Raw genomic sequence first — 17,864 nt, forward strand, 5'->3', positions numbered from 1 at the left:
TTTGCCCACCAAGCCCTGCTTGCCCACCGTTTTCCTCCTCCCCAACCCCACCCCCATCACCCTCACTTCCCATACGTGTGTCTCACACTAGCCCACTACTTCCAAAACTCCAGGAAATTCCCACCCAAACTTCAGCCCAAGTATAAGTGTAGCTTAGCTGCCTTACTTGGGAATACACTCTCTGAAAGCAGCCCTAGCACCCACTGCATCCTCAGCCCTGATACTGTACTACCCAAATCCTCCACTGTGCTTCCTGTCACTTCAGTGCCAAGTCGCACTCTCACATCTGGAAGCAGGGCCATGGATTTTTAACATGGTAAGAAGAGACTTCTGAAGAAAAGGGGTGGGTGTGTATTGATAAATCTGAATCTTGCTGATGCCTTAGTTAAGGTGCCCTTGAATGCAATTAGAATCAGCTGATGGGGTGTTGTCGGTGGCTGTGTGATGTGAAAAGGGAGTGTGGTGTGGAGTGAGGACCCATGGGTGTATGAATTGAGGTTGGTCTGTGTATTGATGTTTCCTTAACAGGCAGGACTGACAGTGGACAAGTGTGTTGATGTAGGATTGTCTAACTTGTGAAAGCAGCAGTGGCAGGGTACGTGCCTCAATCCTGAGGGTAGCTATAGGAATGAGCTTTCCTGCCAGACAGCCTGTGGGATGGGGGATGGTACGTGTGACTCTTCCCGCTTGGCAGGGGATTCCAGCCCATGTTACTTTCCTGGTGGCCGTGGGAGGAGACTTTGACAGGTGCAGCACTCAGGATAAGGGTTGTAGGGACAACAAGGAGGAGCTCTGGTTTAATTGAGTCAGGCCCTCGTGAGTCTCCCCCCTGTCAAAGACCGCATGGATGTGGTTCCTGTTAGTTTCTCGGTGCTGCTCTGTATCATTCTGTGGGGGTCACTCAGGATCTGAAGAACTTATTCTCCCACAGCTCAAATGTGATGTCTCCACTGCACCGCCAGTCTCCAGTGGCTTGGGGAGCTTGTACTAGCTAGGGGCAAACTGCCTGGCCCACTCTCAGACTGTGTGTACCTTCCCCAGAAAATGCAAAGAACTATCTGGATTGTATTTTGATGTGTCTAAAGTCCCCCCTTTCCTTAATAGTATCTGGTGTTCCCCAGCATGTGAAGTTGAAATGGGGCCCTTCCCCATGCAGTGTGGTTTCTTGTATAGTTACCCAGCTTATTGCCAAAAAAAAAAGGGGGGGGGGGCATTTAGTCTTGCTTCTATTCTGAACGTAAACCAGGCCTAGACTCTAATCACTTCTCTTGTTTTACTTGCACAGTTTTTTGGGGTTTTTTTGAAGGTGCAGTTTTAAAATGTTTGGGTTTTTTGCAGAACTGGCAAAGTCGCACTTGAATTCACACCTGTGACGTGCTATTTACTCTGCTTCTCTAGGAAGCTGAAGTTCCCAGGAACCAGAACTTCCTCTCCCTGTGTGCTCCTGTGCTCCAGTGATCACATGCTCTTCCCCGTATCCGATCATTTTGTGAACAGCAAGGTTTAGCTTTGCTTAGGTGGGGCAGTTATTTGGAAGTGAGCCTTCTGCTGACAGCTGATATTGCACAAGTCTGCAGGGCATGGAAGGGACACACTGATATCTTAGATCAGCACGTGGCACTCCACTCGGTGCTGATCATCACTGACGTGTGGAGTCAGCTACGGTCACTGCACTTTGCTTGACCTGGGCTCAAATACGTTGGGGTTTGAGGGTAACAGAAGTAATGTGCAAACCCCAGAAAATAGGTTGTTTGAATTCAGTTAAATGCTATCTCATGGTTACTATAGAGATATTTATTTCAAAATTACACTTGCACAGGGCTGCCCTTCCCCCTTCCAAACCTACCTCAGTGCAGTGTGGATGGAAAATTGGAGGGTGTCCCAGATGGGCCTGGGATATATTTGGCAGCTCTGTGGCATTGTGGGTTTTGTTCAGCCCTGTATTCTCTGCTACCATTTCTCTGTTGAGCCAAATCATTTTGTATTTGTTTTTTTATTTTGCATGCATAGCACCTATACCTACCCAATTTAAAATGCACAAAATAATTAAAACAGTGAGCCCAGCCTAAGAACCCCAGCAACCAACCAACAGATCACCCAATAACTATCTACCCCCTTTTTCTTTCTGAGCTCCTCCCCCCCCCCAACATGCTATAAAAACACCACGGCCCACCTGTGCCACTGCTGTTTTTCTCCATATAAAAGCCAGGGCCAGCGTTATGGGTTAGCAAGCACGGCAGTTGCCCAGGGTCCCACACCAGAGGGGGCCCCACGAAACTAAGTTGCTCAGGCTTTGGCTTCAGCCCCAGGTGGCAGGGCCCCAGGCTTTGGCTTTCTGCCCTGGGCCCCAGTGAGTCTAATACTGGCCCTGTTTGGGGGGCCCCCTAAAACCTGCTTGCGGTCCCCCAGGGGCCCTGGACCCCTGGTTGGGAACTACTGATCTAGCCTACGGATCCCAGATCCCTACATCACCCAATTTCCCCCACTTTCTGGGAAAATAGACGGGTCTTAGAGCATGCCCTGAAAATCAGTTAATTTAGCCTATTTTGGAGTAAATTCCAAAACCAAGATCCTTTCACAGAAAATATCTTGCCACTGTCACTCTTCTTTCAATGGCTGATGGCTCAGATGCCTCTGCTGATTGAAGCTTTAGTGGTATCCTAGAGAGACTGCCTCAGGTAGGCAGGTACCGCTGTATATAGAGAGAAATCTAGTTTTAATGTTAGGTCCATGTAGACTGTATTGCATTAGTCTTGTCTTTAAGTGACAAAGGTATGGGTACCTGTAGCGAGGCCTGAATCCAAAACAGAGGTGAATGGGAAAAGTACTCTTGGTTACTACTTTTAGCTCCTCTAAAACCCGCTGATGGTCTAGAATGGTTCTCCCAAATTGCAAACTCAAAAAACAATCTGCAGGGTGCCCCTCTGCTAAGGGGTTAATATAATCTCCCTCCCTGCCTGTTGCTTTCCCAATCTATCCACCTCACTTCAGGCTTGGCTTGATCTTCATCCAGCTAGCTCTCGTTCATGCCCTAATCTCAGCCAGATAGTGCAGTTGAGGTCCTCATCAAATATCTGTGTCGAACAAGAAGGATGACTCAGTGGTTAGGGCACTAGTCTAGGACTTAGCAGACCTGGGTTCAAGTCCCTGCTCTGCCACAAATTCTCTGAGGGACCTCAGGCAAGTCACTTAGTCTCTCTACCTCAGTTCCCTACCTATACAATGGACACAGCGGTACTTCCCTGCGTTACAGGGTGTTGTGAGGATAAATATGTTAAAGATGCCCTGCTGAGGGGGGCCATAAGTACTTTAGATAGATGCGTAACATGGAGACAGAGAACTGGGTGCATGTCAGCATACCAGAAGCACCATAACAGAGCACTCCTAACAGCCTTCTCTACAAGTTGAATGAGAGAGACTGGCAAGGCGAACCCCTGTCCAACCCGTTTGAGAGCCCATGGGACACAGGAGTTGTCTGGGACTCTGGGGCCTAGAGGAACGGTGCTGCTTGAGTGACTTTGTTCAAGCCAGGTGAGGTTTGCGGGCAGGCCACCAGCACATCATGGTGTGAAGGGCAATCTGACGATCAGCCTACACGCCTGGTTTTCATCCATTGTCCTGAGGAGAAGTGCAGTTTCCATACCATACACTGGTCTGATCTCAGATTAACAAGGGTCAAGGGAATCTAACACAGCCAGATAAGTTCACTATAGTCTTCTGAACAATCTTACTCAGTGGTAAGATATTAGGAAGGGTGATAACTGACCAGAGATATAGCAATGGTGGTGTAGCAGGGTTGGTCCCAGGATAGGAGACAAGGTGGGGGAGGTAATATCTTTTATTGGAACAACTTCTATTGGTGAGTGTGACAGGCTTTCCACTGACTCAAAACTGAAGAAGAGCTCTGTGTAGCTCAGAAGTTGGTCCAATAAAAGATATTACCTTCCCCACCTTGTCTTCTCTGATAGCATCAAGTAGAGGCTGCCCCTCGTAAAGGAGCTGTTGAAAATGTCCAAAAATGGCCCTGTTCAGGGCCTGCCTGCACTACAGCTTTTAACTGGGTCAGGGACAGCTGAGTTGTGACTGGGTCACCAGACCTGGTTTAGCAACCCCATAATTAATAGCCATGCTAGTGCTTAAAGTAACTCGTGGTTCAGAGCAAGGGGTCAGACTCAACTCAGTCCTGTGGTTTTGGGCAATATCCTCCCCGATAACTAGAAACTGAAGCTATTGGATATTTTATGTGATGTGATTAGTCAATGCAATATGCAGTTAATCCTGTATGACTACTTCTGTAATCCTGGCCAGACATTGGATACCATTTGAATATTTTGGTAACAAGCTGAACAAACTTGTTTTCTAGCAACTGAATGTACCAAGCTTTCTTACCTGAATCTAGCTCCCAGCCGCAGGAGCGGGCCCAACAGTCACATACATTAGCCTTCTGGGTGAAGAAAGTCGAGTCACGTCTCACTGCAGTAGAAACATAGGGCAAGTTCAACTATTGCTAGAGAGGTTTCCTGCCCTCCTTTGCGCTTAGAAGATTAGGACACTCCCTCCTTCACTGGCATCCTTCCCTTTGTCAAAGGAAGGATTTTCCTCATTGTTTCAAATGCAGCCAAAGCTAGTTTACTTCCTTGTTTTCTGCACCAGCAGCATTGATGAGGTCAACTCTTGGAATAGGGTGTAACCACTATTGCAGACCCAGCAGGGGGAGCCCTTCCGTTGTTTTATAGTGGGCCACATTTAACTCCTGCTCAATGAGAAGTGGGGATTTCGGATTTTGATTAGCAGTATAAAAGATGCCAGACCCTCCCCATCAGATAAACCTTAAAAATTAATCAAATTCCCTCTAGCTCTGATGATACTACATTCCATGCATGTATGCCACCCTTGTATGTCCTACACACAGCTTCTACGGTTTTAACTTTCACTATAATTGACTTAATCCTTCTCTCTCTCTCACACACGCACACGCACACTCACTCACTCTAAAAGTTACAAAGGCACAAAGCATTAACTTCACTACACCCCTGCAAACTAATGGGTAATGCCCATCTTTAGAGATGGCTAAATTGAGGCTACTCAAAACCAAACAAAACCCCATGATTTTACTTCAGGTCACGTAGCAAGTCATTGGCAGTGCAGGGTGTAGAATTTAGGTAGTTTGGTACCAGTCCTCTGGTCATATCACTAGACATGCTCCTTCTGGAATGCTTTGCTCCCAATAATGGCTTTATATTTGCATATACATTGTGTTTGTCAGCTGTTACCAACACACATTTCCTGAAGAGGATATAACAGAGGCTGGGAGCCAGGACTCCAGGGTTCTGTACTGAGCTTTGCCACTGACTCGTGTGACCAAAGGCAAGATGCCGTGTCTCAGTTTATCCTTCTGTAAACTGGGTGTTGTCTAGTACTGTGCGGGCTTGGTGTGAAGCTCGCTTAATATTAGATAAAGTACTTTTAGATCTTCAGCTAAAAGACACCATGCAAGTGCAGAGTGTAATTATTTATTTTGACGAGACTAATACATGGTGTAGAATCAAAACTCTCTGCTGATAGAAAAATGGCAGAACTCCTGCCCTCTGTTTTCTAAAGGATGCGATTATAGCTTAGGTTATCTTTCCTACATTGTTTTAAACCTGCTGTGTCAGAGGACTGTTCTAACACAACCATGACCTGACCAGGCTAGAATGCAATTTGGCCTTGTGTATGCAGATGAAACTAACCTGTTTTGTAACCACTTTTTGAATCATGTTACCATCTTGACAGGATGGTAACATTGCTTGTTAAAAAGCTTATAACGTGGCTTGGTAGTATCTACATAGAGAAGACTGGATCATGTTCTAATACTGTTGGGGCATTATTAAATCATAATGGTTTCCTGACACATTCAACTTGTAGTTTAGAAAGGCCCTCTGCATCCAGTGACTTAAAGGTAGGGGGACCTTAGTTTTAGTTGCTGATAGAAATCACTTTCAGGGGTGGGCTGCACACTAAGCTATTGAGAAAGAGGGCTCAATGTCAAATGTCTGGGGCAAGCAGAACAGATTGTTCTTACTTGTGAGGCTTTTTCTGTGAACGGCATACAGAGTCTGCCTTGGGTGCTGCATGTTGTCAGTGGGTAGGGTACCTTTGTATGAAGACACGTAGAAGCTGCCATAGTCAATTTCTTTGCTGCATGCTGGCTCACTGCATTGTGTTCAAATGTTCAAATAACGTTGTTCCCTCTGGCTTATGACTTGGAATCCAGAGATTCTTGTAGCCTGTCAAGGCAAGGGAGTTTATGTATCATTCTGTGAAACACTTCCACCTACTCCTTGCTGACATTTCCAGGAGAAAGAGAACTTCATTTTGGCTCCTAAGTTGTAAAAATGTTCTTGTAAGTGCCAGGGACTCTGTCCCCCTCCTCCGCCTCCCTCCTCTTTGTCTGCCAGCTGATTGCATAGTCTGAGCAACTTTCTGTCCTCTTTGCCTGGCAGCATTGATGAAGTCATGCATCTCCGTGAGCTACTGTCCCCATTCTAGCACCAAAAGACACTTGATTGGTTTGATTCTGTTCCAGTGGTAGCTGTTTGGCATCTTTGTGCTGGCTGACTGTTGAGGTCTTTGTGTTGCTTGTCTGAAAATGGGCCCAGTCAACATATGTAAACCCTCTGGGTGTCACCTCTGTTCTCAAAACGGCACCTGGGTAAGACACAGGCCTCAGGAGAGAGGAGCCCTGGGTTCCGCTCCCAGAACTGTCACAGGCTAGGTGAGGCCTTGGAAGTCTCTTCACCTCTCTGCCTGTGGCCTCATCTGTAAAACAGGGTAATGCTTATACCTCCCAGGAGGTTATGAGGTTAAATTACATTTGTTAACTGCAGTGAGCACTCTAGGAAAGCTACTAGAGAAGGAAAAAGTGGTTATTTAAAAACGCACACCAACTGTAGAGTTAATTACAAGTCAGAGACTGCTCATGCCATGCTGAAGTACTCCGGAGATCTCTTTAAAGGTTGACCTAGAGCAATGGCTTGTATCATACTGGGTAGGAACAGACTCTGCTCCAGCTGCACGTAGTCACCGGGAATGCTCTGTGTAACCTGCCAGGATAGAGAGTTACATAAGCAGCCTCCTCAGTCTCGTGTCAGCAAAGGATGCGGCATGATACTGAGATGATAGTAATGCCTCTGCCTCTTCACAGAGCGCAGTGGCAGCTGTTTGTTCTCGGGAAGGTGTTTTGTGCCTGCCTGACGGATGCTGAGTCCAGGAGAGCTACCTGTTACACTAATGTAAATAATCCCTGCTTGAGCCAAAAAGGCTGCAGCAGAAGCTGTGATTTAAAAATCTGATGTGCATGGTGGTGGGCTTTGTGCGCAGGGTAGCATGTTGTGCTTTCCAGGATTTGATCTGAGGTACTACTTACTGAGCGGCAGCCTGCTCTCCTCGATGTCCGATACGAACCTGGATGCTGCTTCATTTTGATATTTCTTGGCATGTGAAATTAAGAACACAAGAATGGCCATGCTGGGTCAGACCAATTATCCCTCGTCTGACAGTGGCCGGTGCCAGATGCTTCAGAGGGAATGAACAGAACGAGGCAATTGATCGAGTGACACGTCTCCTGTCATCCAGTCCTGGCATCTGGCAGTCAGAGATTTTGGGACACCCAGAGTATGGGGTTGCGTCCCTGACAATCTTGATAGATCTATCCTCCCTGAATTTAGGTAATTCTTTTTTGAACCCTGTTATATTTTGGCCTTCAAACATCCCCTGGAAACAAGTTCCACAGGCTGACTATGCAGTTGTGTGAAGAAGTACTTCCTTATGTTTGTTTTAAGCTTGATGCTTGTTAATTTCATTGGGTGCCCCCTGGAGACTGTTTATTAGTAACTTGTTAAATACTTTTTCTTGCAGATTAGGCAGGAAGGAGTTTGTGCAGAGAAAGGCAGACACTATTTAATCTCTTTTTGAACTAAGATGACACTTGCTCTGTAGCTTGGAGATGAAAGCATGGATTTGGATGAAAAGATTGAGAAAAATACACTGGCGATGGGCAAAAAGTGAACGCTCTTGTTGCTGAGGGGACCCCCCTCACGCACACTTTGCCATGGGTGAATTCACAGAAATAAGTTGTACTGATATAAGCATCTTTATGCTAATATAACTCCATCCACAGTAGGGGTTGCACTCATTTAACTATATAATAAAGGTCTGAAAGAGATGTCAATGGGGAATCAGCCGATAGAGGTATTTCTAGTGGGGTTCCGCAGGGATCAGTACTCGGCCCAATGCTAATTTAATATTTTCATCAATCACCTGGAAGTCCATATAAAATTACTGCTGATAAAATTTGCAGAGGACACAAAGCTTGGTCCTGTGATTAAATAATGATAAGGACAGGTCAGTCATACAGAGCAGTCTGGATCGCTTGGTAAGCTGAGCCCACTAAAACAATTTTTTTTTTAATACAGCCAAAGGCAAAATTATACCTCTGGTGCGGGCCAGACCCAGAATGGAGGACTGTATCCTGGAAAGCAGTGACTCTGAAAAGGATTTGGGGGTCTTAGTGGACAAGCAGCTGAACGTGAGCTCCTAGCGCAGTGGCAAAAAGGGCTAGTATGATTCTTGGCAGTATAAACAGGGAAGTAGTAAGCAGGAGCAGGAAGGTGACTTTACCTCTGTATAGGGCAGGGATGGCCAAATTTACTGACCCTCCAAGCCTCATATGACAATCTTCAGAAGTTCGAGAGCCAGAGCGTGCCTGCTGGGGGTTGGGGCTTCAGCCCGGTGGTGGGGCTAAGGGCTTCTGCCCTTTGGGGTTGAGGGGCTTCAGCCCCATAGGGCGTGACTGCCAGGTCTCGGGGCTTCAGTGGGAGTGGGGCTGAAGCCCAAGATCCCCCTCCCTTCTGGGCGGAAGCCCCTAGCCACACCGCAGGGCAGAAGCCCTGAGCTCCCCCAAACAGTTTGGTAGGCGGAGAATGGGGGAGGGGGCTCCAAGAGCTGCACTTTAACTGGAAACGAGCTGCGGTTTGGCCATCCCGACACAGGGCATTGGTGAGACCGGGACTGGAATACTGCCTCCAGTTCTGGTGTCCACATATTCAAAAGGGTGTGAAAAAATTGGAGGGAGAGTGCAGGAAAGAGGCACAAAGACAATTCAAGGGCTGGAGAAGAGGCCTCACGTCGAGAGACTACAAGAGCTCAATGTGTTTAGTTGACCAAAAAAAGACTGAGATATGAGTTGATGACAGTGTATAAATACCTCACTGGGAGAACATACGGGGTACTCAAGGACTCTCTAATCTAGTGGAGAAAAACAAGAACCAGTGGCTGGAAGCTGAAGCCAAACAAATCTAAATTAGAAATGAGGCACAGATTTTGACAGTGATTAACCCCTGGAACAGATTATCAATTTCATGGCCTGTGTTGTACAGGAAGTCGGACTAGATGATCCAGTGGTCCCTTCTGGCCTTAAACTCTGAGTCTATGAACATGCCCTGCATTTCTCAGGTCTGTTCCCCCTCCTTTCCACCCCACTCTTCCCTGCTCTGCTCCAAAACCCTCCACATTTCCTCTTGCTTCTCAGACTCCCCAGGTTCCCCCAACTGCTCCCTCCACCCTGGTCTGAAATGACTCTACCAGTCCATCCATCACACCCATGCTGCTCTCAGCTCTATCTTCCGCCATGCTTCTAGCAATCCGGGACAGGTGGGAAGGTGGGAGGGGCTGTAAAGAATGCATGCACCAGCTGGAGGCAGGAGAGTGGAGATGCAGAGTCCCTGCCCCAAATTCAGGTCTAGTGTATGGGGAAGGGGCTTTTCACATCCACTTGCACCATAGGAGCTGCAGATGTGAAGTGGCCCATTCATTTCAATTAGAGTTTCTTAGCTGAATGAGAACACCCCATGGAGATAATACAACCTGAAACAATGGTGCTGTGAACAGCATCATTCATCTCCGTGCAGGTTCTCATTCCCCTCTTCGGCAGCTTCAGCCCTTGTGGGCCTGTGCCATGCACCAAGCAGGCATGTTCCCAGCTCCCTGCCTCCTCTTAACACTGGCTGCACTATGCACTGAACATACACATTCCCAGCTCTCCATCTTGGACTCAGCATTGGGGGGCATGTATTGAAGGGGGCACAGAAATGGGGGGTATGGATATGGAGAGGTTTGGGAGGCAGAGCTGAAGCGCCCTACATTTCTCACTGCACAGCTTTGCACTCTCCTGCACTGCTCTGACCTCTCCTTTCCCCCTAGAAGCATTGGGGTAAGTGTACAGGGGAGAGCGTGGTTGTCCCTTCCCCACTGCTTGGAGGCAACGTGGAGGAGGGGAAGGTCTGGGTTCCTTCTCCTGCTGGATCAGGGAGCGGTGAAGGGAAGGGGAGCCCTTGAGCTGGGCTGATGGAGCAGCCCGGGGGAGGAATTAGGAGTAGATGGCTCCATTTCCCCTCCAGTGACATACTTAGGGGAAGGTGTGAGTGTCACCCATATTGTTCTGCTAGCAGCACTTCTGAGCTCCCAGAGAGCAAAGGTCCCTTGGAAAATGATCCTTCATTCATTGAGGGATCATAGAAAAATGCACTTCTGGAAACATAGTTCTTTATCAAAGCTCTAGTCATTGAACTTTGTCCAAAACCACATTGTTTGGATGATAAAGGGTTGTCATCTTTTGGGGTGTACAGGAACCTCAATAGCTGAGCCAGAGCCCAGCCCCAAAGGGTGAAGATTGGCAAAGGGGCAGAGCCCTCACCCCCTGTCCTGCTCCAGCTCCCCCTCCCCCATATTCCCTCACTCTATACTGAAACGGTTAGAAGAGTCTGAAAACGTTTTGAGCTGCTCACATTAGGGCAGCTGTGGATCAGGAACCCCTTGGCCAGATGGCTCAGTGGTTTGCATTCCTTTGATCAAACTCAGTCCTGTTGTTCTACGCCGGGGGGCATTCTGGGTTTAAAAAAAAAAAAAAAAAAATTCTGTGCACAATATTTTAAAATTCTGCAAATGTTGTCAAAATAGCACTAGTTTCAATTATTTTGGTAATTTATTTCAAAATACCTGTCAGCAGGTATGTCTGCAACAATACAGACACACAAAAATTCCCCCAGGAGTAGAGTTAAAGAAACCCCTATGACAACCCAGTTCCTGTTTCTCTGCCCCATTCACACCCCCCCCCGAGCCCAGCCGTGGGGCCAGACACTCTCACCCCCTCCCCTGCCAGAGCCCAGGGATCCAGAGGGAGAAACAGCCTGATGCTCAGTCCCAGGCTTGCACAGTTTCCTGTGTGCCACCCTCACCTTCTCTCAGGGCATGCTGGGAACTGCAGCTGCCAGGAACCCTCTCGCTCCCTCTCCCTCCCCCAGCAGTGTCTTCTATGTGCGAGCTGAGCTCCGCTGGTCCAGCAGCCACTAGTGGCGGCTAGCAGCACTGCAGCTTATTTCTGTGAGGGAAAGGAAATTCTGCGTGCACGTTAATTTCTGCAAAATTCTGCATTGCGCAGTGGCGCAGAATTCCCCCAGGAGTATTGTTCAGGGAACAGTTGAGGAACATAGTTCCATTATCCTAACTGCTCTTTGTAGAGTCTTCCTTGTTTCCTGTTTCATCAATGCTGATTTCCTTGACAGTACTTATAAAATCCGAGTCTGGATTTTAGGGCACTTTAAAACAGCGCTCTTAAACCAGAAATTTTGGTCTCAGACTACAGTATGTCACTTTGGCCACCCAATGACTGTGACAGCGGCATGTCTGCAAACTCTCTGGCTTTAATAGAGCCCTGGTTTTGTGGCACCTGTGCCTTTCACTCTTTGTCATCAGTTAGGCTCAGTCTGCCCCGGAGTAATAAACTCTACCCTCAGTCAATAACATTCACTTCCCCATAGGGGCAGCAGATGCCGTGCGCCAGCTGAGTTAAATCCCCAGGGGTGATATCAGTTTGAGGACAATCAGAACCGGGACATCAGTCTGTCAGTTCATGAAACATCATAACTGAAATATCAGTATTAACTATTTTGCTCCTAAAACAACAAGGAGTCTGGTGGCACCTTAAAGACTAACAGATTTATTTTGGGCATAAGCTTTCGTGAGTAAAAACCTCACTTCTTCGGATGCTTGTTGTTTTTGTAGATACAGACTAACACGGCTACCCCCTGATATTTTGCTCCTGTTCATTTGGCAGAAACAGCTCGCTAATGTGCTTAGCCCTCAACCCCCAACTACCTTGGCCAGCATCAAAAGTACCAGCTGCCCCCTAAGTTGCTGTAACCTCCAGCTTCCCTCCTGATCTGGTCTGTTCATCCTTACTCCGGCACACACGGGGTTTCCTTTCCTCTGCTACAGCATGCTCAGAAGGCTCTTCAAGCACTTTTTGGAGGCAGCTGTCCTGTTCTGAGAGCAGGAGTGATGGACTAACCTAGAATCAGCTAGGCCCGTGGGAGCAGCAGCTGCTTTCCCAGGCAGCCCTTCACATCTGTGGTATGCCCTGTCACGTTTCCACTGCAGCACTCAATTTGCCAGTGTTCAGGGGTCCACCGTTGGAGACCTGCTAGCTTAGATTAACCTTAACATTCCTCTGAGCATCTTGACTCCAGCTCCGTTCAGATTTGCCTGGGAATGAGGTGTACATTAGGGTATTCACTCTAACCCTGTGTGAGTGGGTTGTAACTTAAATCAAAACCCCTCTCCTTCCTAAATAGTGATTTATAACCCATCTAATATCTAGTCTTGATTTTTCCAGTCCTGCAAGAGAGCTATGATTGCCCTTAGAAATGAAGTGGCCATTCTGGAAATTTACTAGCCACCCCTGCCTGGCACATATGGTCTAGACAGTATTTGGTCCTGCCATGCGGGCAGGGGACTGGACTCGATGACCTCTCGAGGTCCCTTCCAGTCCTATAATCTATGAATCTATGAATATAATATTGAACAGATGGCATTAAGGGGTATGCTACCGGTGAAGGAGAGCCCGGTCGTCTTTACGCTCTTAACCATTATCCTGCATTGCATTGGAGCAGTTACTGCTGGAAACCTGGGGTCCCTGCTGTAAATAGAAACCTCTGCACGTATGGAGTGCTACCCTGTACAGATGATTCTGGCAGCAGTGAAGGACTATTAAACATGGTGATGAGACCTAGCAAACAAGGAGGACAAAGTCCAGGACAGTCATTTTTTTTTTATGGAGTTCAGCTGCTTTCAGTGGAACTGTCAATGCTGGTTTTGTGAACTACAGGCCCTGTTGGAACAGCAGGAGTTTGTCCTTCAATCAGATGGAGATAGTGTGATGTAGATGGGAGGGTCTCCATGATCCATTCTGTTGCACCTGTGAGACTGCAGTGTCTGTCTGAGCTGACACTTCAAGGCTTCCTGGGGATTGTCCTCATGGACTGAGGTACAGTGGTGTGCTCTAGAGCTTTCCTCAAGTTAGCCCAATGTAGTAAGTTCCCTTGATTTGTAATCTTTTGGAATATCTAAACATAATTTATACAGAGTTGTCAGTATAGAACCCTGTAAAGACAAGAATCTCCTGTGTTCTGGGGAGGTAGGAACTTGTGCTCTGTATTAGTAAATAGCTTAGGCTAAATCCTACTCAGTTTCCTCGTTTTAAATCTCAAGGTAACTCCACTGGAATCAGTAGTTCCTTTGGATTTATGTTAACATATCTGAGGTCAGAATCTCTTTGTATGCAGGGAGGCTTTCAAAAAACATTAGAACATGTTTCAGTGGATGAACAAATAAAATGTCACTGCCTAACAGACTAGAGATTGGGCAATACAAACTATGGAAGCTCAAAGTGAAACTATAGTCTAGATATTTGCAGGGTTCTTTCTTCTGGGCAGCCACTTATCCTATGGAAGGGGTAACTAGGCAGAGGCAGAACCATGACTGGTCTACAACAGGTTTGGTGATGGTCTACCATATGGCAAGTGAATTCTAACAATTTCCATATGCCAGTTCTTGCTGAGGTCTCCTGATTACATGGTACCTAGACTCACAGCCAGCATGAATGAGATCAGGAAGGCTGCAGTCAGGTTGTCTAAGTGATGGATGTTCATACTGCCAACACATGCTAACTGTAATTTTTAGAATGGCCCTTTAGAAGCTTGAAAAAGTCTGTTTTAGTTTTCTTTTTTTCACATTCTAAATCATTGATCATCAAGCGTGCTTAATGAAACGGAAACAGGCTGTTTTGTTTCCCAGTAATCTATTAAACTTTAATGCCAACACAAGAAAACATCACTGGGTAAGCAGCATTGCAGGTGTCAGCAAAAGCTGCCTTTTATGTTAACTTGTGTGGTGATTTTGTTTTGTGGACCACTGTCCACTAGGGACTGTGACATCCCCAGACTCAATTCAGTTGGAGTCCAAACAGGGCTTTGAATGCAGGTCCTTGAAAGTAAAATGTGAGTACACCTCTTAGCCCTGCCTTGTTACCATTTTGATTGCACAGAGACATGTTCATGTATTGAAATTCATGCTAAGCTGCAGACCCTATCATATTCTGTCCTTTATGTTCCAAGGAATCCTCTACAGCCTGTATTAATCAGAACAGAAGAATGAAATTTAATACTTTTAATGTAAATTAAAATATTTTGCATTTTTTCAGAGGGAGGATTTTATGAATTTTAAAAGTTTTACTTATTTCACCTTAACCACAAGCTGCCCCAAGATTGGCTTGTGCTGTTCTGAGCCAGGTAGGCATATTTAGAAAACAAGTTAAGTTGCAGTGAATGTACTCAGGAAATATAGACACACTGAGATACTTGGTATGAGCCCTGGTAAGATGGCTAAAGCCTTTAGGGTTGGATTTTCAAAGGTCTTAAGGGAATTACCCAATTCCTATTAATTTTTTACACTGTTTAAAAATGTCACCCTGAATGACTCTTACATATAGCTGCCTTCCTCTAAACCGATCCCAGAATGCTGCCCATGCATGTGGTGGTGGTGGTGTGGCATAAGAGTTTAATTGGCATTAGATTAGGGCTACCCCATCCTAGGCATGAGTGAGTTACCGTACGGAGGTCAAGGGCTGAATATTCCCAATGTGTACAGTAGATTAGTCTAACTTTGCACTGTAGGGGTTGGTGAAGAAGAAAACATGGGAAGGATTGAAAGTTTGCTCAGTGCTTTGGAATGTGAGATGGATTAATGGATGGCACAGGTAGTCAATCAAAGATGCAAGATGATTGCTCTTTATTTCAGGAATATTCCCGCTAGAATTACTCTTGCCATATCCAAGGTGAATTATATCAGCAGTTTAACAGCTCACACCACTACTATAGAACTATAGAAATGTAGGGCTGGAAGGGACCTTGAGAAGTCTGCTAGTCCAACCTCCTCTGCTGAGACAGGACCAGGTATATCTGTCCTAGACCATCCCTGACAGGTGTTTGTCTAACCTGTTCTTAAACAACGTGACATTGTAGAACAGAAAGTGAGGGAAAACACGTCATATTTATTCAAAACTGGATGATGAAGTTAAGCAGACAAGATATAATTACATAAATTGGATTTTCCTTAGGCTGCTGATTTGCATTCCTACCTCTCTCAAAAAGCTCCACGAGATCTTTGAAAACCAGAGATGGCCAGGACCTGGTTTTGGGGTCTTATTGAAAAGTCTTCACCTTTGGTGACCCAGTGCCCTGAAACCACTGGATCAATAGTGATTTTGGGGAAGGGATGCCACTTTCTGTAGAACTTAGGTGTTCTGTGGAGATGTGCCGTCAAAGTATTTATCCAACTCAAGCCTCCTCGGATTGAAAGCACAAGAACAGGATGCCAGCACAAGGGCGATGACTTGAAGTATTCAAGGAAAGTCTCCAACATAGCTACAGCGCTGTAGCAGCAGTACCGTAGACACTTCCTGCATCGACTGAAGGGGATTTCCATTGATGTAGGTAGTAATCCACCTCTGAGTGTCGGTGGCTAAGTCGATGGAAGAATTCTTCTGTCAGCCTAACCACATCTACACCAGGGCTTAGGTCTGCATAGCTATGATGCTCAGGGATGTGAGTGGTGCAGCCAGGTGAATCTAAATATTAAGTATGGACCAGGGCTAGCTCTTCCCTATGTCCTGGTAGCAAACCAGTGGAGTGTTGACCCCAGTGCCCAAATGTCACTGACCTCTAGGAAGCATAACCAGAAGCTAATTATACTTCATAGCTGTTGATAGAAACATTTGATCTCTTGGTTATCACCTAGTGAGGAATCAGTTGACAATGTTTGGGGAATCCTCAACCTGTCCTGCTTAAAGATGCTCATACGGTGCTCTGACGACATATACAGGGCTCAGTTAACTTCAGTCATTAAGCAAGATAAACTGAAATTGCTTCTAAAACACTTTGTCTCTGGACTAAAAACACAACCTCCCCAAACATCACTTGTACTGAGAGCTGTATACAAAAGGCTTCACGTTCTCAGTAGCTAGGCACAGTCTTGTCCCATTCTCTGAGCTAGAGGATTTAATCCAAATAGCACCAGCATTGTCCAACTCAGCACAAAACTAGGCACTTGTTAAATTAAAACGTGACAAAAGACTGGGCCCTATGAATGGGGAATGAGTGGCTATAGCACAGAAGAAATGTAAACTTAATTTCTAACCTAGGGCAAACAAAACAGCTAAAATGTCTCGGTGTATTCCATGGGTCACTGACTAGGTTTGAAGTCTTCAGTTGACTGTACACTAGGATTTGATTTTCAGACAGATCTGCAGTTTCTCTGACCCACCTTTGCAGTTTTGGCCCCTCAAATAACCACCTAGTTGCCATAATTAGCAGTGTGTGGGCACAGATAGCTGACTTACTTACAGCCATGGAAACTCTGGCAGCAGATTAAACATACACTTGACTGCACCACTTTCTGAATATCAAGCTCCTCTCTCTCTCTCTCTCCCCCCCCCCCCAAATATTTAGGCTGTTCCATAACTGTGCAATGTTCCTCTGCCTTGCCACTCACACTTCCATTAAAACGTTTCTTTGGTGCATCCCAGAACTGTGCCCAACCCCTGAAATATGAACACGTGCATCCCAAACTTTGGGAATGTTCAGATTGGAGTCAGAACTTTGCAGTAGAAGTTGGGGAATTTAGAATGAACTCCTCCTCCCCCCCCCCCAAAAAAAAACACAACAACACACTCTCTCTCTCTCTCTCTCTCTCTTTGTACTATGCCTTTGCACTGAAGAATAACTGTGCCCTTGTGTGCCTTGGCGCATTGCCAATGGGTGACAGTGCCATTTTAAATTTTCCTCTGAATTTTCAGCCCACATCAGTTTAAGCCGATCCCTTAATGCTATTGTAACCTAGTTTTTTATTGTAGGAAGAGAAGGATTTAGCATTGCAAGGCACATGGTAACTTTCCATGTGTTTCACTACATTTGTTCTGAGGATTCATTAGCCAGCTCACCAGATAGTCCAGTTAAACAGCATTCTTGATGAGTAGCCCATAATAGTACTGACAATTGAGACAGTTTTCCTTTCGCATGATCCTTGTATTCATCTCGGAGCTGCACAGTTCTGCAAGAAGTCAGGCATTTTTTTTTTGCAGCCAGGGAAACTATGCTGTCCTGGTGCTCGGCTGCCTTCTCTCAGGGCTGATGGTATGCTCCTCCTGTCGTTGATCTTTCTAAAATCACAAATCTCTCTAGTATAATCAGCTGTTTCAAACTGGTTACAGCTGTATTTTCAGTGTAAAAGGCTGTGACGTACATAGTGCAGTTCTAACGTCTCTAACATCATATAGAACTAAATTTGGAGTATGGGACTTAGGATTGCATCCGCTAGGACAGTGGTTCTCAACCCGCGGCCTGCTTGCGGCCTAATCAGCACACAGCTGTGGCCCATGTGACATCCTCAGAGCCATTCGGTTAGTGTATATTGAATGGATGTGGCCCACC

General features: G+C 46.2%; 1 protein-coding gene across 3 annotated transcripts in view; it reads left to right on the top strand.

Moving 5' to 3' along the window:
* Positions 1 to 17,864, top strand: part of RANBP10 (RAN binding protein 10) — a 131,848-nt gene that overhangs the window by 52,441 nt on the left and 61,543 nt on the right. The window lies entirely within an intron of this gene.

The sequence above is a fragment of the Trachemys scripta genome, chromosome 13 (assembly GCF_013100865.1).
Source record: "Trachemys scripta elegans isolate TJP31775 chromosome 13, CAS_Tse_1.0, whole genome shotgun sequence".
Lineage (NCBI taxonomy): Eukaryota > Metazoa > Chordata > Testudines > Emydidae > Trachemys > Trachemys scripta.